The sequence below is a fragment of the Spinacia oleracea genome, chromosome 1 (assembly GCF_020520425.1).
Source record: "Spinacia oleracea cultivar Varoflay chromosome 1, BTI_SOV_V1, whole genome shotgun sequence".
Lineage (NCBI taxonomy): Eukaryota > Viridiplantae > Streptophyta > Magnoliopsida > Caryophyllales > Amaranthaceae > Spinacia > Spinacia oleracea.
Window position 1 is genome coordinate 25,755,377 of NC_079487.1, and position 26,876 is coordinate 25,782,252.

Here is a 26,876-nt window from a genome sequence, read left to right on the forward strand (position 1 = left end):
AGCGTACATATATGTTGTACGCTGCAACAAGGGAAAAAAATTTCGCAAAAATTCAGACTTGTTGCAGCGTACAAATAAATGTACGCTGCAAAAAGTTGAGTCTTTTGCAGCGTACATATATATGTACGCTGCAACAAGTCCAAATTTTTGCCAATTTTTTGGCACTTGTTGCAGCGTACATACATATGTACGCTGCAAAAAACACCTTTTAGCAGCGAACATTGTACGCTGCAACAAGTTCAGACTTGTTGCAGGCCCCCCAGTTGCAGCATACGATGTATGCTGCAACAGGGGTCTAAAAGCCCGCTGCGATAAGGGTTTTTTCTACTAGTGCATGTCTGAAAACCAAGTATGGGATTTGGTCGATTTGCCAGATGGCTACCAAGCCATTGGAAGCAAATGGGTTTTCAAACTAAAAAAGGACAAGGATAGGAAACTTGAAGTTTTCAAAGCTAGATTGGTTGCAAAAGGTTACAGGCAAGTCCACTGTGTGGATTACGATGAAACCTTTTCACCAGTTGCAATGCTAAAGTGTATTCGGATAATGTTAGCAATCGCTGCATATTACGATTACGAAATATGGCAGATGGATGTCAAAACTGCTTTCTTAAACGGCGTTTTAACAGAAACTGTGTTTATGACATAGCCTGAAGGTTTTGAGGATCCAAAGAATGCTAAAAAGGTATGCAAGCTAAAGAAGTCAATCTACGGATTGAAGCAGGCATCCAGGAGCTGGAATATACGTTTTGATGAAGCAGTCAGTGACTTTGGTTTCATCAAGAACGTAGACGAATCTTGTGTATACAAGAAGGTCAGTGGGAGCAAAATTTCTTTCCTGGTATTATATGTCGACGACATATTACTTATCGGAAATGACATTCCTATGTTGAACTCTGTCAAGATTTTGCTTGGGAAATGTTTTTCGATGAAAGATCTAGGAGAAGCACAGTACATATTGGGCATCAAAATTTACAGAGATAGATCTAAAAAGATGATTGGACTTAGTCAAAGCACTTATATCAATAAGGTGCTTGATAGGTTCAAGATGGCGGACTCCAAGCGAGGCTACCTACCCATGTCTCATGGAATGACTGTAAGCAAGAATCAGTGCCCAAAAACACTTGATGAGCGTAGACGAATGAATGGGATTCCATATGCATCATTGATTGGTTCAATAATGTATGCTATGATATGTACACGCCCGGATGTTGCGTACGCACTCAGTGCTACGAGCAGATACCAGTCAGACCCAGGAGAGGCGCATTTGACTGCTGCCAAGAATATTCTGAAGTACCTGAAAAGGCACAAAGATGACTTCCTGGTCTATGGTGGAGATGATGAATTAATTGTTAAAGGCTATACGGACGCAAGTTTCCAAACTGACAAAGATGATTTCAGATCACAGTCTGGGTTTGTCTTCTGCCTCAACGGAGGAGCAGTAAGCTGGAAAAGTGCTAAGCAAAGCACCATTGTGGATTCTACAACTGAAGCGGAGTACATTGCTGCACATGAAGCAGCAAAGGAAGCTATATGGCTAAGGAAGTTCATAGGTGAACTTGGTGTAGTCCCCTCCATTAAAGGACCAATAGCCCTGTATTGTGATAATAACGGAGCTATTGCACAGGCAAAGGAGCCTAGACACCACCAGAGAGTCAAGCATGTACTTCGTAGATTTCACCTTCTACGAGAGTTCGTTGAAAGAAAAGAAGTCGAGATAAGCAAAATTGGAACTGATGACAACATATCAGATCCATTGACTAAACCTCTGCCGCAGGCGAAGCACAACTCGCACACTGCAGCTATGGGAATCAAGCATATTGGAGAATGGCTTTGATGTCTCTGTTTAATGTTTTAAAGTTTTAGAGTTTAAATCTTTGTAAAACATTATTGGTTAATCATTCACAATAAATGAAGAGAATTCATTTTTCCATTTAATTTGTGGTTTATTAAATGATGAGTCCCTTCAATTTGACGATATATTCAAGATAGACTGTCAGGACCAGTCCTGTGACTAAGAAATGTCTATCAAGTGAACTTGAATGTCAAAGGTTGAAAATGGTCCCTAGTCGGAGTTTTCTATAAAATTGGACGCATAGAAAATGTTAGACGACTAGAATGCAAGATGACTAGTAGTTCTGTTTCTTGAACTATGTGGACATGGCAATGTCATAATCATTTGCATAGATACTTACTTTGTGAAGACTAGTATCGGACAAGACCTATGAAACTTTACTGTAAGAGATGAAAATCTGTCATAAGTAAATTTCATTAAAATTATTAGACACTAAATCCTCAATACCTGAGTGATTTGAGATTACTTGTTTGAGAACTGGTTGCTTTGACGTTGACCAACCGTCGCACCATAAAAGGAGGCTATAAAGGCAACGCTCAGGTAATCACCTATCAAACGAAGTCTAATCTCAAGATCGCAAGATTGGGATTGTCCTCCCATAAATCGGGATGAGATGCTTAAAAGTTGTACAAGGCCACTCGGAGAGCTAGAAACTGTGAAATGCATGGCCGTGCTCGGATGAATCATAGGCTATGATTATCTGTTTATTTGATCAGTTGAACTCTGAAACCGAGGAACACTTCTGGACATAATAAGGATGACAACTCTTACCTTATGTTCAAGAGCAAGCATCGAGCGACAAAGGAATTAGGAAATGCACACTTGTCCCTAAGGACAAGTGGGAGACTGAAGGAAATAATGCCCTTGGTCCAAGTATGCATTCAATGATAAGTCTAATATATGCGGTTCAGTATAAATTAACAAGTTAATAATTCAGTGAGATCAAGTGAGCTGAATGCCTAGCTAGAGGCCGCTTCAGTTCAAGTGGAATTAATGATATTAATCCACAGCTTACTCTTGACTGAACCCGTAGGGTCACACAAATAGTACGTAAACGGATCAAGTATTTAATGGCATTAAATACTCCATCTATGGATATTCGGAATCGACGGATCTTGGTTTCAGTGGGAGCTGAGATCGTCACAGGCAAGAAATGAATACTCCGGAAACGATGATATTGCCGGAAACGGAAATATGGATCGTATCGGAAATATAAATATTATCCAAGTCGTAGATGTTGCTGGAAACGGAAACATGGTACGTATCGGAAAATATTATCGGAAATGGAAATATTGCCGGAATCGGAAATATTGCGGGAAACGGAAATATTGTCAGAATCGGAAATATTATCGGAATCGGAAAATAATTCCGAAAACGGAAATATTAAATATTTGTTCGAAACGTAATTGATTCCGGAATCGGAAATATTAAATATTATTCGTATCAGAAATGAATTCCGGAATCGGGAATTTAATCGGAAGCGTATCGTACGAATTAGCATCGGACGAGGCTCGCTAGACGAAGGCCCAGCACGAAGCCAGGCCATCGCCCAGCGAGCCAACACGCACCATCGCATGCCAAGCCTCGACCAGGCCCAGCGCAAGGCCAGGCCCAGCCAAGGCCAAGGGCGCGCGCGCGAGAGCACATCAGTGGGCCGAGCGCTGTGCGCCTAGCGTGGGCCGCAAGGCTTGCGCGGGTGTACGGTGCTCATGCAATGCTTGTGCGGGAATCCTAAAGCAATCGGGATTCGAAATATGATTAAATCCTAAAACTATTAGATAATGATTATTTAATTAGAGTCCTAGTAGGATTATAATTAAATAAATTAGTATCCTAATAGGATTCCAAAACCTTTTCCATAACTCTATAAATAGGTGCCTAGGGTCACATATTTACATAGATTATTCAAGTATTCAAAGTGAGTTTTTGAGAGAAAAATTCAGTCACATACCTTGCCTAAAAGTGCCGAAATTATTAGTACCTTAAGGGCGATTCTAGTTGGTCAATCTTAAGGCGGATCCGGACGTGCTGTGGACTATCTACGGAGGGACGACACTTGGAGTCCTAAAGACTTGTTCTTGTTCGGTTCGGGCGCAGCTAGGGAAGGCACGCAACAAAGAGTGTGCATCTAAACTATGCTATATGATTATGTGTAAATAATATGTATTCCTGGCTAAATGGTTTTTCCGCATGATTTATGAATTGTCATATGTATCATAGGTATCTAATTAAATTATAACTAATTATGAAAATCAAATTAATTCTAAATTATTCCAATTTTCAACAAATTAATCATAATTACAAATTAGATTGCATAATTAACAAGGTTAGGCATTCAAACTTGTTAAACATATATAGTAGGTCAATCAAAAATTCAAGATTTATCAACATGAATCGCAAATATTTAATTTAACATCTTAAATTTACGAAATTTTGCATTCGAAAAACTAAAACCTCCGAAAAGTCATAGTTAGGCTTCGAATTTGAGAATGCCTTTTACATGCGGAATGACACAAAAATCACTCGATTTGGATGAGTAACGAAGAAACTGCCGAAAAACTGCGTACGTATAATTAAATAAATGCAATTTGCAATTAATTAACAATTACGAAAATTAATCACCCCTTTTAATTCTTGCAAATTTGTAATATTTAACCATGTTCAAGCAATTTAGATTATGAAAATAATAAGAGGCTCGTGATACCACTGTTAGGTTATGATACATATGACAATTCATAAATCATGCGGAAAAACCATAAAGCCAGGAAAACATATTATTTACACATAATCATTTAGCATAGTTTAGATGCATTCTCTTTGTTGCGTGCCTTCCCTAGCTGCGCCCGAACCGAACAAGAACAAGTCTTTAGGACTCCAAGTGTCGTCCCTCCGTAGATAGTCCAGAGCACGTCCGGATCCGCCTTAAGATTGACCAACTAGAATCGCCCTTAAGGTGCTACTTATTTTCGGCTAAATGGGCAAGAGTTATGGCTGATTTTTGTGCTTAAAAATCCTATCTTTGAATACTTGAAAACTTATGTATAAATTTATGACCCTAGGCATATATTTATAGAACCTTGGAAAGGATTTCGAATCCTGTTAGAATACTAATTAATTAATTAGAATCCTATTAGAACTCTAAATAATTAATTTAATCTTTTAGGATTAGGATTTAATCTATGCACGAGTTCCGATAGCTTTAGGATTCGTATAGCACGTACACACGCACCGCACGAGCATTGCACGCCCATGCGCAAGCCTTGCGGCCCACGCTGTGCGCACGGCGCATAGGCCCACTGCTCGCAAACCATTTGTGCGCGCGCGCCAGCCTTGGCTGGGACTGGCCTTGCGCTGGGCCTGGTCGAGGCATTGGCGTGTTGTTGGATGCGTGTGGCTTGCTGGGCGATGGCCTGGCTTCGTGCTGGGCCCTTGTCCGGCAGGCCTCGTCCGATGCTTATTCGTACGATACGCTTCCGATTAAATTCCCGGTTCCGGAATTCATTTCCGATACGAACAATATTTAACATTTCCGATTCCGGAATCAATTTCCGTTTCGAACAAATATTTAATATTTCCGTTTCCGGAATTAATTTCCGATTCCGATAATATTTCCGATTCTGACAATATTTTCGTTTCCGGCAATATTTCCGATTCCGGCAATATTTCCATTTCCGATAATATTTTCCGATACGTACCATGTTTCCGTTTCCGGCAACATCTACGACTTGGATAATATTTATATTTCCGATACGATCCATATTTTCGTTTCCGGCAATATCATCGTTTCCGGAGTATTCATTTCTTGCCTGTGACGATCTCAGCTCCCACTGAAACCAAGATCCGTCGATTCCGAATATCCATAGATGGAGTATTTAATGCCATTAAATACTTGATCCGTTTACGTACTATTTGTGTGACCCTACGGGTTCAGTCCAGAGTAAGCTGTGGATTAATATCATTAATTCCACTTGAACTGAAGCGGCCTCTAGCTAGGTATTCAGCTCACTTGATCTCACTGAATTATTAACTTGTTAATTAATACTGAACCACATTTATTAGACTTAACATAGAATGCATACTTGGACCAAGGGCATTATTTCCTTCAAGAGCTTTTTACTGGCCCTTAGAATTTTGAAATTTTGACTGACTTTCCCAGAGCTTGTGTCCGTTGGGAGTTGAACGCCTGAGTCGTTGTATTTTTTGGACTTTGTATTCTTGAAATATTCATCTGTTTGTACTTGGAGATACAGGTGTACACCCATATTTTCGATGGATGGCCTGATGCGACGTTTGATGCTTGGTGCGGAAGACCGTAGCAGCAAAGGACGTGCAATCAGCACGGGAGACCGTGCGCGCTGAAGATTCGCGCATGCAGCAGGCAGCGCTGGGCGCTAGGCCAGCGTACGACGCGGGGCTGCGCTATATATGCACCCCTTGCCATGCCATTTTGAGGAGCAATCTCTTGCTTTCTTTCTCTCTTTCTCCCTCAAAGGTCGAATTGTCTTCCCTTGGTCTTATTCTTGCCTTACCCATGTAAGTATTTCATGGTTTGCTTATGAAGTAACTCTAGGATCGCATGTAGTTTTGATTTTCTCGTACTTTGAAATGATGCTTGTATGCTTAAGCTTCTTGAATCTTGTAGAACAATGTTTGATAGCCAATCGAACTTGAACTGTTGGAACTTGTAGTTTTGAATTTTTTTATTTTTTGAAATTTCTCTCGCACTTTGTACTTGATTTGGCATGGCTAGCCTAGGCGTTGGTGTAGAACTTGTATACCTGCTTCGGCATGGATAGCCTAGGCGTTGGTGTAGAATTTATATACCTGCTTTGGCATGGGTAGCCTAGGCGTTGGTGTAGAGCTTGTATACCTGCTTCGGCATGGGTAGCCTAGGCGTTGGTGTAAAACTTGTACTTTGAACTAGAGGTCTACTGGGGATTTGTTTTGAATTTTATTTTTTTTACTTTGTATAGGCTAGTATATGATAGCCCCCAGTTTAGAATTTGACACTTTGTACTCCACTTGATTTAGTATGCCTCGTCACACTCGGAGGAAGCTCTCCGAATCGTCGGTGGTTTGAGCTGCTGAGGAGGATGCCTCGGATGATGAAGCAGCGGCAATAAATGCGTCAGGTGGGGGTATGGTTCCCCAGGAGGCGCCCACTTTTGCTAGTACTGGTTGGAGTCCTTCCGACCTGGTGTTTCGGCCGGAGTGGCACTTGTCTCAGCGGCTTCGCGCTGGCTTGGTGAGTCTTGTACTGTGTTTTGAGTTTGTATTTTGTACTTGTATAGGCTTTGAGCTAACTCGTTCACCTGTAGGCCGATGGAAAGCCGTTTCGTACTTTCTGGTCCTTGGTGGAGGTTCAGAAGGCCTTTAAAGCCCTTCGTGCTGATGAGGAGGTCATGGAGATTTGGTCACAGACGGGCCTGGCTGATTTCTGGCATGCCATGGGAGGTACTCCGAGAAGAACGGGGATCAAACCCCGGCTGTGGGCTTTGTTGGAGCGATGGTGGGATACTACCAACACTTTCCACATGGCATGGGGGGAGATCACCATTACCCCCTTTGAGTTTGCTATGATTACGGGTCTTCCTTTTTCTGAGAGGAATGTGACCTTTGATCCGGAGCTGACGTGGTGCTCGGCCACTGCCAGGGACTTGCTTGGCCCTGTTGTTGACTTATCGGAGGACGACACCCATGCTTCTGTGACGGTGATTGTGGAGGCCATCTGCGGTGTGGGTGTGTCTTGTACTTGTATGTTTGTATTTTAACTTGACTGATGTTTTGCTTGCTTCTTGAAAGATTAGGATATATGAGCACTTTCCGACTTTGGCGTCGGATCGTACTAGAGATGCGGCTTACCCGTATGCTGCCTCTTGGATAGGAGCGGTGCGCAGGAGGGTGCCTCTGGCGACCTCCCGCAGAGCTTGGAGAGTTCTACCTGCTGATGAGGTAATCTTTTGTACTGTTTTGCTCTCTTGTGTTTGTATTTGTATTGTTGCCTAAGATGTCTGCTTTTTAGGTGGTATGGCGTTCTTTTGCTAACGCGCATGTACCTGCCTTGGCTGCTCGTGCCCATCTCTTGTCTGGGCGACGGGTTTTTCTTCCAGGGTGTACCGCCACATGTGCTATCTAGGGGAGCGAGTGTCCCTTCAGCACAGTTCGGGGAATAGACTTGTCCCCAAGGACCCACCGGAGTCCATGCTGGCGTCGGATGAAGAGCTTGCCCGGCTCTATGCGGATGCTAGGGGCGATGTTGTTTGCCGTTCTTGGAGGGATTTTGTACACAGGAAGGGTAGCTATGACGAATTCCTGAGGAGGCTGGCTCCACCAGTACGCTTCGTACTGCCGGTGAGCTTTTGAACCTTGTATCTTGCATTCTTGTGTTCTTGTATTCTTGTATTCTTGTATTCTTGTATTGATTGTATGATTGGATGATTGTATGATTGTATGTAGGAGGAGGAGGTTGATCCTGAGGACATTCCCCATGCTGATAGGATCCTCCGCTATGAGAACTCGGACGGGGAACAGGTGGAGGAGACCATCCCTGTAGCTTCTCCTCCGCACTAGAAATCATATGATGCTGTACCTGAGCACTATGCTGCTGTAAGTACTGTTGCACTTCCTTGAAACTGATTGTAATCTTGTGTTTGGAAATTGATCATGAATTTTGTATGTAAGCGCCTCGGGCGAAAGTTTGTCGTTGGATGCTCTTGCTTGATTCCTCGAAGACGCATTGTGCCAAGCTGACCCGGAAGCTTTCTGGCCGGGACAGAGAGGTGCCTTACTTGATCTTGAAATTTGTATTCTAGAAATTCGAACTTGGATGTTGATTCTTGAACTTGTATTTTGTATAGGAGCGTCGTCGAGACCGTAGAGGTTCCGTTGACAGGGAGCCCCAGGTGGAGACGTCCTTGAGGCAGGAGGGACCGAGCTTGGAGCTGGGACAAGGGTCCGGTGCTGGTGCTCATCAGAGGCATTCTGATGCTGAGCGGGGAGCTTCCCCTTTCGTACATGTTGATCCCACCAGGCATTCTTTTGGAGGTGCAGGCAGTTCACGACCCTTTGTTTTTTCCCCTGGTTACTACTTCGGAGGGAGTGGTCCTCAGCCTTAGGGTGCAGATTCATGGGCTTACTATGTGGAGATGGAGAGGATGCGCCAGGCTCAGATGTTTGCGTCGTACCAGTATATGGCGATGCCGCCGCCTTATCAGTATTCCTCTCCTTAGCAGGGAGTTCATCCCTCCGCTGGCACACTTCGTATCTCGGAGCAGGATCCTAGTACCCCTGGGACGGAGCTGGATCAGGATCTAGAACGCCTCAAGAGGCGGAACAGGGACAAGGCGCCTATGGTTGATATCACTGTTGATGATGACTCAGACTGACCCTGCATGGTAGCGAGTTCCAGCTTGCCTGGGTTGATTTTGTATAGGCTGGATTGTATTGTATTTGTATGGCATGAAACTTGAATTTTTGTATGGTTGTATGGTTTTGAATTTGAATTGGTTTGAAATTTTTTGAAGATTGGCTTTTGTATGTTTGATCTTGTATGCGTTGTGTGTGCCTTTGAAATTTGTGGCTAGATGCATGCATGATAATTTTGCAAAAAAATTGAAAAAATTTGCCCTATTTTTTCGGGTGTATATACCCACTATAAGCCCCCACTTTGACTGAGGTTTTTTGGTTAGGAAAAGCGCAAGTCAAAGTATATTCAACTCTTGCTATGCATATGCAGACTCGACATAGGACGCCGATCTAGGACTAGAATGAACTTGAAAAAAAATGACCCGAAATCTGCCCGAAGCGTTGACCCGGACTGCTTGAAATTGCGCGGCTTGCGGCTCTGGAATCTTGAATAATGGAAGTTGTACTTTGCTGTCCGAAGCACTAAAGAGTGTGTACTCGGAGCCATAAGAGAGGACGGTCGCCTCGTCCTTTGGTGCAGGCCCCTGCGCCTGGCTCAGGCTTGGCGCCTGGCGCCTGTGGGCTATCGTGCATGCCGACTCTTGTATAAATAGGGAGTTTGTCGGATCACTTCTTGCATCAATCCTTCCCTGCCATCATTGCATACTGCTTCCTCTCGAAAAGAAAAGAGAATATGGCTGTGTCTTTTGAAAATGCCTTGAACTCGTGGCTTGGTTCGCTAGGCAAATTGGAGAAAAGGGAGCTTGATGGCATGCATCTTGGGGTGCTCGTCTCTTTCCGGATTGTAAAATTGGATTTGCACTTCATTCTTGCTCCTCTGGAGGCTTGGGATCCAAATCATCATGTCTTCCGCTTTGGAAATAATGAGGTATGTCCCCTCCCTGAGGAATTTAGTGCTACATTTGGGTGGCCCATTATGCTGGAGCCATGCATGCCTAGTGTTGAAGAACACTTTTTCTTGAGTTTTGAAAGGTATTTAGGCTTGAAGCCCCCACTTTTGAGTGTTGTTGTATATGGCAGAGGGGTGGACTTGTCCCTCTTTGTCACCTACTTTGCTGGGCATGATGTTCTAAAAGTATTCCGCCCGAGAGCCTTGAGTTTTTGTATATTAGCTCGCTTCCTCTTTTCGAAACAGGGGTTTGGCAATGCTGATGCATCCCTAATAGAGATTGTAGAGCAGTTTGCTAATGGTCGAGACCCAATGCCGCTTGTGATTGGCGAAACATTGCTGGGCCTTGACATGCTGAAGTCGGACCCCTCTTCTCTGCCGTCGGGAAGTACGATATTACTCCAAGTAAGGATCTGGAGCCTTCTTGTATGTTGAATTTGTACTTGTATTTGAATTTTGATTGTTGAATTTTGAAATTCACTTCTTGTATACTCCCCAAGGTTTGGCTTATGGAGAGGCTCATGCAGGTGGCACCACCAGAGAACATGGAGAGCTATAACAGAAAAGGATTCACTGTGCGGCCCATGTTGTATGGCCGGCTTTCATTGGACGAGTGGAGATGCGCACTCTCTGGGATTGAATCTTGTATAAGGTGGGTAGCTCCTTGGTGGGGAATTGCTGCTATGAGACATGCCCCTGGTTCTACTGCTTTGAGGGTGCCAAGCCTCTCAATGTTGGTCCTCTACTCGCCTGCTCGAGTGATGAGACAGTATGGCTTGAAACAGGAGATCCCGGACTATACTGAAGAGAACCCGAAACCTGCTGTGCTGAATGCAAATTGTCTTGAAGTTTGGAGGCGGTATTGGGTTGCCAAACCATTCTTGGGTATTTAGTTCCCACATGAGCCGGTCACTCTGTCTGCGGGGTACATTGTATGGATGAGAGGCCTAAGCCAGAGGGACATTTATCTCTCCGGACCAGCTAGAGTCCGAGGTTCTAGAGCTAGACGTCTTGCATCACCTGACTATGAGGAAGGTGACGGGAGTGTTGCCCATCCGGTGCTTGACCGTTCGGAATCCAAAGGGGGTTCGTCATCCTCCCGTCTTGGAAGGCTCGCAAGTTCCTTCTCCCACGCCGCTTGGGCAAGGGGAAGATTGATTATTGATTGCGGGAGGAGCCAGGGGATAGTACTCAAGGTGCCAAGACTCGAGAGCATAGTCGCCTGACCTTGGATCTTTGTAGGCTAAATGTGTTTGAAATTGTATTGGAATGAATTGTGTTTGGAATGTGTTTGGAAGATGTGTTTAGAAGATGTGTTTAGGAAGTGAAAAGGCTTTTGAACTTTGCTTCACTTGATCCTGACTTTGTATTTGAATTAGCTTTGAAGGCCTTAGAGCCAAATAAAGAGTTACTGTATTAAATTCCGCTTGAACATGCTTTGCTTTGAATTGGCACATTTGGAATAAAGACAACAACAATTGAGTTTTGAAATTTGATTTGATTTTTAGGATGCCCTTAATTGAGGAAACTTTGAATTTTTTTGTATTAAAGTGGCCGGGCCTGGAATTGAGGTTGTCTACATGTCCCGTTAGGGAATCAGGCCGGACGTAGTTCTGACTACCTTACAAGACTTTGAATTGGATTATTGAATTTGAACATGGAACTTAGACATAGAACTTCTTGAGTTGATCGAGGTTGGTCAGAGATCTGAATTCTGTTCCATCGATGTCTGTTAGTTCGACTGCTCCCCCGGAGAGGATCTTCTTGACAATGTATGGGCCTGCCCAGTTGGGTTTGAATTTTCCCCTTGGGTCCATGGTGATTTTGCGAAGGGCTTTCAGGACAAGCTCGTATTCTTTGATGTTTCGGGTTCTGACCCTTTTGTTGAAATGTCTGGCTACTCGGCGCTGATAGACTTGTACATGGTGAGCGGCTTGAAGCCGACGCTCATCGAGAATGACTAGCTCGTCATATCTTGCTTGTACCCATGCAGCTTCTGGGATTTTTCTTTCGAGGACTATCCTTAGAGAAGGTATCTCCAGCTCGATAGGTTGTACTGCTTCCATTCCATAGACCAATGAGAAAGGAGTTGCACCAGTTGAAGTGCGAATTGAAGTTCGATATCCCCATAATGCGAAATGCAGCTTCTGGGGCCAGTCCTTGTAATTAGTAGTCATTTTCATGATGATGGCTTTGACATTCTTGTTGGCTGCTTCGACTGCCCCATTGGTTTGTGGGCGATAAGGCGAAGAGCGATGATGTTGAATCTTGTACTCGGTGAATAGATCTTCACACTCCCCTTGAAAGTGGGTTCCTTGGTCACTGATGAACTTGTGAGGAACGCCGTATCTTCATATGATGTTTTCTTGTATGAGCTGGGCCACTTGCTTGGAACCCAACACTTTGAAAGATCTGGATACTTGGACTCTTGAATAACCCGGCCGTTAGCTTCTTAGAGACTTCTTCTTGAATTTTGAGGGAAACGTCCGGTTTCATGCGACGGAGTTTCTGCTTGATGGGCTTTGAACCTGGAATAAGGGGAATTGTATGCTGACCGATGCTTGGATCAACCCCTGCCATATCATGATAGGACAATGCGAAGACATCCACATACTCTGAAAGTAGCTTGATAAGATCGTCCCGCTCTACTTGAGAAAGAGTTAAACTAATCTGAACTAGTTTTGAATAACTGTTGTTAGAAAGGTTGAATTTTTCTGTTTCCTCAATTATGGGCGTCTTGTTTTCATGATTTACGATAGCTTTTAGAAATTCAAAGTCAGTTTCTTGTGAAGCAAAGTTGTTTGGATTAGGATTGTGTTTTGAATAGGACTTGAAGAGTAAGTAGAAATTGAAGTGTTATTGAAATCAACAATCATTACATCGACTGTTTTGACTTGAAGCTCGGCCTTTAGAGGCTCTTGATTGATGCAAGACTCTAGTTCTAGACACTTAGACTCATTGCTAGACTCAAAAATTGAAAGACAGACTCTGGACCTGGACAAAGACACTAATCGTAAAGATAGTTCTCAGGGTATTCCCAGACATCTGCGTCATAATCGTCATAATCATCGAAGATGGGGCTGCATGCACAGATTTTCAGGACTTGATCCCAGACTTGATTCCATGTGCTGTAAGGAAACGCGGTGAAGCTGCCTTTGCATGAAGTGTTGAGCCCTAAGAGGAACATTCTCACCATTTTGCCCTCTGGCAGCTCGGGCTGAATTGTACGAGCGGAGATTTCCCATCTGTGGTAGTATTCTTGAATGCACTCGTTCTTTTCCTGGCGTGCAGCCGGATTTTGCTTGATGAGAGTGTCTCGGAAGCTTGAACCTTTGAGGGTGAGGCAGGTAGGGCCATCCAGTATTTCCTCGAACCAAGGCTCTCCGAATAGTAGGTCGAAGTTAGTAGGCACATCGACAACTAGGAACTCAGCACTGTTGTAATAGGTGTCAAAGGAGAAAACCAGCTCGAGGACTCCCAGGACTTTGTATGTGACACCCTGGAGTTTGACGGTTTGTTGGGCACTCAGCATGAGATCGTACTCGGAGAACCCTAAAGCCTTCAAGGTGGCGAGTGGACAGATGTTTTCTTGGATGTCTGTGGTTACCCTAGGTTCGGGGATCATCCAGTTTTGAGCATTTGGAAGTAGATGGCAAAATCAACCATCAGCTCGTACCCTGGCTTGCATATTGTGGAGATTAGATTGCATGGAAACTCCTCTCCTTCATCTTCATAGTCATAGGAGATGGTTTGCACGGAGGGGGTTTGCTTAGCCCCAGGAGGTAAGGGTAAGGTTTTGTTGTCAACCATGTTCTGGATCAAGTGCTTGATCTTGTAGCAATCTTCGATGTCATGACCCTTCCCTTGATGGTACTTGCAATGGGCTGCCGGATCCCAACTCTTGGATCTTTTGTCGACCGGAGGATCAGGTGTTGGACCGATTGGTGCTATGACTTGTTTTTCAACCAGCCGATCGAATGCCTCACTGTAAGACATTCCGAGGTTCGTAAAGACCCTTTATGGCCTGCCTTGATAGTTAAGCTGATTAGCATTGCTTTGAAGTTGTTTGACTTTGGACCTTGAGGAGCCTCTAGGGCGTTAACCTCGTGAACTTTGTGTGTTGTCTCAGGTCTCTTTCCCTTCCACTTTTCAGCTTGTGGAGCTGGGGCTGCTGGTGCTTTCATCAGGTCATCCTCTATGTCGACCCCGATGTCGTAGGTTCTCTTGAAGCTTTCCAAGCCTAGGTACTTCATGTGAGAATTGTATTTCGGAAGAAGACCAGCAATAATGATCTTGGCCAATTCTCTCTCGGAGGGTCGGGTCACCATTTGGGATGCCATTTCTCTCCACCGATTGAGGTAAGTAGTGAAGCCTTCCTGAGGCCCTTGCCTGAGAACTTCTAGTTCCCTTAGTGTAGTTTGGAGTTGAATGTTGGGCTGATACTGCTCCATGAATGCTCGAGCAACCGCTTCCCATGTATTTGTTTGATGTTCCTTGAGTGAATAGTACCACTTCTGGCAGACAGGTTCCAGAGACATAGGGAAGACCACTGGGTATAGTTCGAGTTCGACCCCCTTGATGTCCATTGTAGCTCTGAAGTTCTTGAGATGGTACTTGGGATTGTCAGTTGATTTGAACTTTGGAATATCATTGGCGGAGAATTTGTCTGGCAGGTTTGCCTTCCCCTTGAGGTTGTCCTCCATTGAGGTGTCGAAGTAGTTCTCTTGATTGGTAACCTTACTGACAAGACTCTCGATCTTCTTGGTTAAGTCATCAGTGGGCGCGCCCTGTTCCACGGCACCCAATCGGTTGCTTATGTTATCCACATTGGCGCTGAGGCTGGCGAAAGCCGTTAGGAGTAGAGTGAGTTGATCAGAGGCAGACATTTGGACTGTTTCTTGAATGGGACTAGGAGTTTGATTTGTAGGAGATGAACTAGCTGCTCGTTCGATGCCGGCTATGAGGGAGGCTAAGGCTGACGGATTTCTTTTCAACCTCTCTCCTTTTCGGCGAACCCACAGGATCCTTGGACTCCTATTTAGAACACACCAGACGATTTTAGAACTTGGACTTCGCGACACATGATATGATATGCATGCAATGAATGAGACCTAGACTTAACTCTAAGTGCCACTCCGAAGATTCGGGATTCTGGATTTTTGTACTTGTATCCGGGATTTGCAACCCGTTGGAAGTGTTTGAGAGGAGCCTTCATTCTTTTGTGGAAGTTGAATCTTTGTACTAGAACTTGAAATATCGAAAAAGGAATATTTCGACCTATTGGAAATTGGACTATTTTAAGGGAACTTCAACCCACTCGAGAATTTGGAAATTGGACTTGTACTAGGAAATTGAATTTTGTATTATTTCAAGGGAATTTCAACCCGTCAATATTTTAGGGGAATTTCAACCCATTGGACTTGAAGTATTTGAAGGGAATTTCAACCCGATTGAAATAGAATTGATTTTGTATTATTTCAAGGGAGTTTCAACCCGTCAATATTTTAGGGGAGTTTCAACCCATTGGATTTCGAAGTATTTTTGGGGAATTTCAACCCGTAGATAGAATTTGAACTTGTATTATTTCAGGGGATTTTCAACCCATTGGAAAATTGGACTTGCATTATTTCGGGGGATTTTCAACCCGTTGGAAGTATTTGGAAATGGGGTTTGTATTATGTCAGGGGATTTTCAACCCGGAGATAGAACATGGGATTTGAATTTGTATTATTTCAGGGGATTTTCAACCCATTGGAAGTATTGGACTTGTATTATTTCAGGGGATTTTCAACCCGTTGGAAAATTGGAGGGCTTTGAATTTGTATTATTTCAAGGGATTTTCAACCCATTGGAAATGTTTTGAATTTTGTACTGGGGAGCAATGGAAAGCAAGAATTTTTTGTAGCTTGAAGATGAATTTGAAACTTGAACTTGATTCAAAGTTTGAACTTTGAAATGGAAAAGACGCACTTTTGTATATAGAACATGAAGCTTTGTATTTTGAAAACTCCGGTATTATGCCGCCATGGAGTTGAGACATTTGCATTTGGGAACTTGAAAGTCCGGCATTATGCCGCCGTGGACTTGGAATTTTGAAGTTTCGAATATAGGACTAGAGATTGAATTGAGAACTTCGAACTTGAGGTTTGAAATATAGAATAGAAAAGTCGGCATTACGACGACATGAATTTGGAACTCGACACTTTGAGTATAGGACTTGAAGTTTGAAGGATTGATTTGAAAAATTGGCATTACGCCGGTCATGGGTTTGGACATTTGAACTTGAGATTTTGAGATTGGTATTGACAATCTTGAGTTTGAGGTTTGAAGACTTGAATGCTTGAAATAGGAAATCCGGCATGTTGGATTTGAGTTTTGAACTTGAAGTTTTTGATAGAATAGAATATTTATTTATTCCTTATTTAGTCAATATTATGTATAGAATTAATTTGCTAATTCTCCTAATTCATAGCCTAGAATTATGCTAAACTCATAACTGTACGGTTGTATATATTGACACAAACAAACTCAATATATTCAGGGAATTATTTCTCACATGGTATCAGACTAGGTTATCCTACAACCCTAGCCGTCGCCCTCCTTCTTCCTCCCCAATCTTCTTCTTCCTTTCACCATGGCTGAAACCTCAATGTTTCATTCAGCCCTCACTATCACCAACGTTAAAACACTCATTCCCATAACGTTGGACTTCGAAACCGAAAAGTATCATTCTTGGCCGACGCTTTTCAAGGTTCAAGAAAATGTTCATTCGGTTCTTGAACACATTGTCCCTCCCACAGATCCCACCGCCGCAAAGGCCTACCTCGCCGCCAAAGAAGCCGACCTCCCTCTTTGGATTCGCCTAGATAATGTTGTGTTGCAATGGATTTACGGCACCCGTCTCTCCTGATATCTTGGACACCATTCTTGTCCAGGATGACCTTGCTGAAAAGGCTTGGAAAAGGTTGGAAAACTTATTTCATGACAATAAGAACACAAGGGCAGTGTATCTCGAAACTCAATTCACCACTACTGTCATGGCGGATTTTCCATCCCTGGTTGCCTACTCAAACAAACTACAGTCCCTGGCCACCCAACTCGCGAATGTAGGTGCCCCTGTCTCCGAGCACCGCCTTGTCTTGCGACTTCTTGCCGGACTTCCAAAAGCATATCCCCATTTTGTTACAAATATGCAACAAAAGAAAACACTGCCAGGTTTCGTTGAGATGGTGTCAAGGCTCAACCTCGAGGACACCACCAACAAAGAATGGGCTGCTCGAGACAACATGAATGGTGCCCTCCTAATGGTGAACAACGCACCACAACCTCCTGCTCCTCCTCAGCATCACCACAATAATAATAATAACAATAATCACAATAACAATAATGGGAGAAATAATTACCGTGGCAAGAAACCGTATCGAGGAAGAAACAATAACTACAACCACCACCGCGGCAGCCATTATGGTGGTGGAGGTACTTCAGGCGGGACCAGCAACCACGGTGCGGCTGGTAGGGGCCGTGGTGCACAGAATATCCCAGCACCGCCCACTTCTCAGTGGGCTTGGGCTCCTCAATGGGTTGTCCCACCTTGTCCGTATCCCACAGCTCCTTGGCAGCAGCAACAAGGACATAATTCACAAGTAGGGGTGCTCGGGGCTCGACCGCAACAGGCTTACAATGTGCAAGTTCCTTCACAAGCAGGGTATGCGCTGACGGACATCGAGGCTGCTATGCACACTCTCTCTCTTCATCAACCGGAGGAAAATTGGTATATGGATACTGGAGCAACCTCACACATGACTGCAAATTCAGGTAGTCTCACGTCTTATTTAAAATTGAGCACAAATAATGGTATTGTGGTTGGTAATGGTAGCACTATTCCTATTCATGGTTATGGTCATGCATCTCTCCCCTCATCCAAACCCCCTTTAAACCTTTCAAATGTCTTACATGCTCCTAAACTCATTAAAAATCTTATTTCCCTTAGAAAATTCACTAATGATAATATGGTTTCGGTTGAGTTTGATCCTTTTGGGTTTTTTGTGAAGGATTACCGGACGAGGAGACGCCTAATGAGATGTGAGAGCTCGGGGGATCTATATCCAGTCACTATACACCTCCCACGGCCCAAACATCTCAACCAACTCCTCCTTCTCTTGCTAGCCCACCGCACAACTCCATAACTCCTCAGATTTCCCCACATACCAGCCCAATGACATTGGGCCTAGCTTCACCTTCTCCATCCACAGAACCCGCATCAGCAATACACTCAAACCCAGTACAACAGCAGCCAGCCGTATGGCCACTAGAAGCCAATATGGCAATTTCAAGCCTAAACAGCACTTCAACTTGAGCACATCTACTACACTCTCTATCTCACCCATCCCTCGGAATCCTCTAAGTGCTCTTAATGACCATAATTTGAAAGCTGCTATGTCTGATGAATATAATGCTCTTGCTTAAAATAAGACGTGGGACTTAGTTCCACGCCCACCAAATGTTAATTTAATTCGTTCTATGTGGATTTTTCGTCATAAAAGGAAATCTGATGGTTCTTTTGAGAGGCACAAAGCCCGACTTGTAGGTGACGGAAGTGGGCAACAGGTTGGCATAGATTGTGAAGAGACATTTAGCCCGGTTTTTAAACCGTCTTCTATTCAGATTGTGTTGAGTATTGCTTTATCCAGGTCTTGGCCCATTCATCAGTTGGACGTCAAGAACGCCTTTCTTCATGATAATCTTAATGAAACTTTGTACATGCATCAGCCTATGGGTTTCAAGGATCCCGTTCACCCAGATTATGTATGTCTCCTGAAAAATTCATTATATGGGTTGAAACAAGCCCCACGGGCTTGGTACCAACGGTTCGCTGATTATGTCTCCAAAATTGGCTTCTCTCATAGCCAATCTGATCATTCACTCTTTGTTTATTGTCGTGGCACTGACATTGCTTACATTCTTCTATATTTTGATGACATTATTCTCACAGCTTCCTCAGATATTCTTCACAAGTCCATCATATCTCTTCTCGGTGCAGAATTTGCCATGAATGACTTGGTGTAGACACCTACTTTTGTCCCCATTCCCGAAAGGGAAAGGTTCGATGATGAAAGCATAAATCTCCACTTGACAACGCATCTCCTATAAAATAAACGAATCTCGATTCCCCATTTCATTTCACCCGAAACCTGCTATTTATGGAAACCTGCTAAAAATAGTAACTGCCGTAAAAGGTAGCTTCTAAAAGTGGCAAATCATAAAAGATAGAAACCTGTCAGAATTAGGTGTTGCATTCCAACATAAATCCTAAATGAGATAGAAAACTGCGAGAATCCTATTCCTAATATGATTCAGAAATAAGAGTTACGTATTAATTAAAATCCTAACGAGCCTAGAGTTCGTAACGGGCCCAGACGCATTCCGTCATAAAATTGATACGCGCCAAAAGACTCGAATTAATCTCAAACTCTACGGATTTCAGGAATCCGAATCTGACCAAAGAATTCTGCCAGACCCTATTTTCAACGCCCAGCCCTGGTCGCCGAAAATTCCAGCGCCCAGAGCTGGGCCCCGAAAATACCTAGGACGAATTCTTTTCCTAATCCATTTCGTATTCAAATTCCTGAAAAACTATCTTTCTACGCCACTTTTTCCTATAAATAGACCCCTAAATTCGACTTGAAAGGACACACAACAACACACAATTATATTCTGAGTATTGACTCCAACCCTTAGCCTAAGCCTCTCGCTGCGAAACTGTTCACGCGTTCTGTCGCAATCGATCCATAAATCGAACAGAACGTATCCTGTCCCATAATTGAGATTCGTTAAATAAAAAGGAGAAATAGCAAAGTCAAAGTGGTTAGTTTTCTGAGAACCGTGACGCACCTCTCAAGGGTGCGTCGTAATGTGTCCCTTTTCGATGATTTAACTGCTTTCCTCGCCCTTTTTATGAACTGTTAAACTAACCTAATCTGCTTGTTCTATCACGCCTAACAAATATAATATTTTTGGGAAATCGGATTATCATGCTAGGCCCCTTAATGCTATTTAAATCAGATAATCACGATCGAATTAGTATTATATGTTGCATATTGCTAAAATCAACTCAGATTAGTTTAATAGTTAACGCATGTCCCTTCAATTATTTATGTTGAGCTAGTAAGGATATCCTGCCTTTGGAGTTATCGACGAGCGAAGTACTCCTCTCGGTAGTTACAGTCCCCCGAACCCTCAATCTCTACCTTGCGGGTGTATATTGAGAGATCCCCACACCAGGGATCACAAGGGAACCTACGGCCGTCGTGGTCAAACATAATTGCACTCCATTTATGTCACGATAACCGGGTTTTGTCAGTTTTTCTCATTGTCGTTAAAAACTGAATGGCGACTCCTATATTACTAGTCAATTGGGTGTATACTCACAGGAAATTCAATTACACTTGATTGAATAAAAAGAATCGTCACACCCACGAGGGACAGGTCACGCATTAGCCTCGCGCTTTTTCGACCCCCTCACAGTGGCGACTCCACTGGGGATAGTGAAGGAAATACTCGTGCTTGTAGGTAATCAAAATAGCCGAAGGGTGAAACGATCCTACCCCGCGTTTATTTCCCCATCAAGTTGGGACGACCTGAAAATCAGCATATTAATGTGAACGGGCAGAACCTCGTAACGAATCTCGGCTCCCTCGGGAGTTGGGACTAAGGATACCTCTTTTTCACCAATAGGGGGGTGCATACGCCGCGCATGTCGCCCACTCGGTACTTGTGCAGGTAGTACACCTATCCCGAACCCAATCGCTCGCTCATTAGGTCCCTCTCGCCCGCATGCCCCCTTGGCTTGCACTTGCGGGTTGGCCTCTTGAGCGAAATTCGTCTGTTGAAGACACTACCTCGACCGGGGCATGTGTTGGATCTACGATAGAAGCGGTACCAAGCCAGGCGCAAATAAACTACCCATAGAAGCCTATCATAAACTACGTGGCATATTTAATTTTCAAATCCCTGTTTGTAATGTAGTTATGTGTAGCGAAATATGTGATTGTGTGCGACAAACTATCCTAGAAAACCAACGACCTTAAAAATTTCCCAAACATTCATAGACTAATTTGCCAAGGAGTTATACCAAAATACGTGTTCCGCAAGCCCGAACGATCGCCACAAAAATAAGCGACGCTCGGGATGGCCTGTAACGAATCCCACAAACGCTGCACAACGCGTAAAGGACGTTATAAGGCAAGCACGCAAAATTAAAGTCGCAAAAACAAAAGTATACGCAAACAGAAAACGAGAACCAGCCAGGGACGCATTTTCAACGCCCCTGGCTGGGCGCCAAAATTTCTCACGCCCACTGCTGGGCGCTGAAGTTGTTACCTGGCCTTTTGGTCAGGCACAGCAGCCTCGGTGCCCGCGAATGAAAAAATATACGTAGAAAAAAAAAAAACTTTTCGAATTTTTTTTTGCTGCGAGGGCGTATGAAAAGGCACTCGATTCTAAAAGTGACTTGTAAAAAAATAAAATAACTCTTTGTGTCGTTGTTAGGCCTCCTATGACGACAATGCCCGGCACCAAAACCGAGCATGCTAATTAAACGACCTTGAATGTCACATGGGCAAAGTATTCAAAAAATAATGTTCAAATGGAGTCTTCAAGGAAAAATAATGTTCAATAAATCCGAGTCTAGACTAGGTTATGCCGAAGTACAATCTAAATCCTAAGTCTTAGTCGTCTTATCCATAGAATCGGTCCTAATACTTGGTGTCGTTCTGCAAGCTAAAAGGTTAAACCATATTGAGTCTCCCTTCCTAACATTTGAATCAATGAGCACCCATATGTAATTGTCATCCCTTGCTAGGAATCCACGGCCTCAATACTCTCTCACCCATAAAAAGAATATGTTATGTATTTGCAAAATGGAAACGGTCACATTCTGAAAATCATTCCCACATAGTCGCACAACCCCCAAAGTGAACCTAAGGTATCAACACTATTGGCAAAGAAAAATTAATGGCCTCAAGGCTTATAATCACATTGGGTCACGACTATCATAGTCCTCTCGAGTCACTCGCTCCTTGAAATACTACTAAGTACGGACTAAAAGATTTTCCATGAATGCAACATGACCAACCATGAAAATACCCAAATCGGCATACCATAAGGCTACCATTGGGGTAAAAGCAATACACACTAAGAGAGAAGCCGCACTAATGATTCTAGTCTTGGAAAAATAAAAATTCGATCTCCCTAATTAACTACCTTGCCAACATTAAGCAAAATGGCGCGTGACAAATGAACACCCAAGGGTTAAAATCTAAAGTGTCAACCAACGAAAGTTACGGTCCAATTAGCCTAAGTCTGAGAGTCGCTTGGTCAAGTATTATAGGCTTACGCCATGTCATTATTTTGAGTCTAGGCCACCTCCTTGTATTCATACACGGGTTATAATCAGAAAGATTAATGAAAGTTCGAGTCTAAATCACAACTTCCAATTAAATCCCAGAAACTGGAATCTGAAAAGAAGCAAAAGTTATTTTCGATGGAATTCTTTCGATAAATTTCAATAAGGTAAAAACAAGATTTTAAATCTACGCTATTTGCACATTTTAAGAAACGACTAAATACGCTTGTAAAGTAAGACAATTAAAAGGTCCACCCTAGGCCTACTGAAATTAAAGGTCCACCCTAGGCCTACTAAAATTAGAGGTCCACTATAGGCCTACCAAACGAGGCTCACTCAGTCTCACCTCGTGACTCAAAGACAACAACCATATACCTTTTAGCCCAAATTGATTGAAGGATTTATGTTGGGGAGAAATCCCGAGCGAAAAGAAAAAAAATAGAAAGAGAAAAGGGAGAGCGAAAAGAGAGAGCCATGAAATACTTAGCCCGTACCTCCCAAAGTGCGAAATTTACCTAAGTAAAAGAAGGAAAAGAATTGAGTCAACCAATCCAAATCATAAAGTTCTACAATGTCTACCCTTTCCAATCCTTATGTTCTTAGACGCCTTCGCTCTGGGGCCCCTGTTCAGCTCATTTAACCCACCCATGTTCTCATTGCCATAACCCAAGAAACCATTATCTCGACTCTTGTTCTTGTTGTCGAACCACGTACGGTCATTGACATGTGCGTCATGCCCATTATTTCCCGAACCTACCCTCACACCACCGTTAGCATAATGACCATATAACTTGTTTGGATACATCCTGTTGATATACCCTTGAGCCGTCCCTATGCTACTCAATTGCCTTGATGGAGGTAAACTCGTGACACTAGCCTGAGGCTGCAAATTGTGAGTCCTAGTAGATGTGATCCTCATGCTTGACCAATACCCATACAAATTATCCTATCTCATTCAACCCATTTTTTTAAACCGTCTTGAGTCACGAGTAAAAAAAAGGAAGACAAATGAAAAGTTCACAAAAAAAAATGTGAATAATAAAAAAGGAAACTTTGCAAAGCGCACAAAAATAAGAAAAGAAGCATTTAGCGCACCAAAAAAGATCCGCCCAGAAATAATTTTCAGCGCCCACAGCTGGGCGCCGAAATCTTTAGCGCCCCAGCCTGGGCGCTGGATCTCTCTGCTTGCTAAAATTTGTCCAGAAGTGCTCGTCATTTTATCCGCACATACACGGATCAATAACGAACACTTGGGGGTACAACACGTATTCAGACATACGTACCACCAAAAAATACATGTACTCAAAAAAATATATAAAACAAATTTTTGGCTTACGGCAAAGCAGTAGATTAAAATAATAATAAACTTCATTTATTCCACCGTTTCAAATAATATGTTTTCACCTCAGAACATACTTATCGAATTCGGCATTCTAAGAAACCATTTTCTAGGCTAAGAACTATGCAAGACCTGATTCCAAATTAAATCTATTTAAGGCGGATACGTAGGCAATCCATGATGCGGTCCAACCAATTTGCAAAAATATTAAAGCCTATAGAAAAACAAGAATAAAAAATAGAAGTCCCTTATTGAAATTTAATTACTTGCAATCCAAGTCGAAAGAAAAATTTAAGTCAAAGAAAGAATCCAACTCGTCAAGATGCCAAAACGAGCATACATCGAAAAATAATAAGGGCACGTACCCTTGCCAGAAGGAGCACTCACACTCCTAGGCACTTAGCCAAGACTCAAAAAGATCGCTTTGCCTCAATTGAATGGGGGCTAGCGCAAGCGTCCATGACCTCTGAAGTACTCGACTTGACCCTCCCTAAAGCGAACTAACTCACTTAAAGACTTTCTTTCACCACTAGACATAGTCGTTCGCTTAAAGACCTTCTTTCACCACTAGACACAGTCATGATCGCCAACAAGTAGTAAGGGCAGTAAGCTTTCAATAAAGAGGATTGTTCTACGGCATCGCCCCATCGTTCCTTCGAACTCAAGGCACCCGTTCATGGTAATTCAAATGCTTGCTAATCCCCTTTGAAAAAAATAAAAAAAAATGGTACATTGTCAATAGGACTTGGCACTTAACCAAGGCTCACCCTACTCAGGAATATGACATGGGCATCTAAAATCGAAATCAGAAAGCATCATTAATGGGAAGACATAACAGCAACTGGGGGCTAAAAAGTGAAATGAAAGAGCTAGGGAAAGAACTAAGTATACCTTGACCTTTTGTGCAGACATACACCAAGTAAATCTAAGTCAATTTGAAAACGGTTTATATTCCCGCAATTCTGGAAAAGATGGCCCTAAAAGCCTAAGGCACATGCCAAACGGGCACAAGTATATCTTGACGCCTGCACCCTGGCTTCCAGCAAATCCCACTAGTGGAAAAAGGGTCATTTGCATCGCACTTTTAAGCACATTTGCGTCGCACATCGTGCGTGGCAAAATCTCTCGACGCAAATGACTAAAAGTCATTTGCGTCGCACATTGGTGCGACGCAAATGAACCTTATTTGCGTCGCACATTTAGCTAATGTGCGACGCAAATAACTTTTCAGGCATGGTGCTGAAAAGTCATTTGCAACGCACATTAGCTAAATGTGCGACGCAAATAAGGTTCATTTGCGTCGCACATTTAGCTAATGTGCGTTGCAAATGACTTTTCAGCACCATGCCTGAAAAGTTATTTGCGTCGCACATTAGCTAAAAGTGCGTTGCAAATGACTTTTCAGCACCATGCCTGAAAAGTTATTTGCGTCGCACAATAGCTAAAAGTGCGACGCAAATAACTTTTAGGCGCAAAAAAAAAAGTCATTTGCCACGCACAATAGCTTAATGTGCGACGCAAATGACAATTTTAGCGCCAAAAAATTAAGTCATTTGCCTCGCACATTGAGCTAACGTGCGTTGCAAATGACTTATTTTTTTTAAAAAAAATATTCGTTTTTTAATATTTTAGTTGGAAATTCCGACATGATCGTCTTTGAAATTAGACGCTTCATTCCCAATACCGGGAATACATTTATAATTAATACCTGTCACTAAAGTTAACAACGTAATTAACGTTCCCAATAAAAGGCAATTAAATTCGTCATAGATCGATCAACCAACATGTTACAACAAACATAAAATTATTACAACAAAGGTACGTAGCTAGCTAGAGATCAAGTTCATATTACAAATTAAGCTAAAAATTCGACATTGTTCATGAAGTAATCTGCCCAAAAATCTTTCACCTCATTAATCTCCTCCGGTGAATAGGGCAATGTTCTTGAAAAATCCTAAAAAAGTGTAAATAATTCAATTTATCAACGATTGATCAATATAATAGTTTTGTGTACTTCAATTTATTATATAAAGTACGTAGTTTATGAGAACATACCTTAGTAAGATCTTGACTATTACCATGATTCATTATTATGTCGTACATAAAACGCATGACGTAGTAGCCACAATCTAGTGATCCCGGTTGTTGAGCACACTAAATGCATTAAAATAAATAACACAAGTAAAATTTCTATCACATTGTATGTTATAATTTTGAAAAACTTATTTCTTAGGTAAATAATAAACTAATTATATATATATATACCTGTGCTGGAATCCATGTTAATTTAGTTCCCTTAGATTGTCCACCTAGTCTCTTGTAACTCCGAAAAGCACTACACATTCGATAAAATATGCAATTATATATACTTTGTTTACACATGTAAATGCAAAGAATATTTTACATGTAAGTGCAATTATATACTTTGTTTACACATGTAAATGCAATTATATACGTAGTAGTCACATTTAAGGCTAATTGGGTCGTTCTAGGTCATTTTTAAGCAAAAATGATGTTTTCGAACCCAACTTTGAACCAAAGAACCTAAGGAATGTTTTCAAACTTATTACACGTCTCATATGCATAGTTATAACTTTCTAAGTCTCTTTACAATCTATTATTTCACATTTAAGGCTAATTGGGTCGTCCTAGGTCATTTTTAGGCAAAAATGATGTTTTCGAACCCAACTTTGAACCAAAGAACCTAAGGAATGTTTTCAAACTTATTACACGTCTCATATGCATAGTTATAACTTTCTAAGGCCCTTTACAATCTATTATTTCACATTTAAGGCTAATTGGGTCGTTCTAGGTCATTTTTAGGCAAAAATGATGTTTTCGAACCCAACTTTGAACCAAAGAACCTAAGGAATGTTTTCAAACTTATTACACGTCTCATATGCATAGTTATAACTTTCTAAGGCCCTTTACAATCTATTATTTCACATTTAAGGCTATTTGGGTCGTC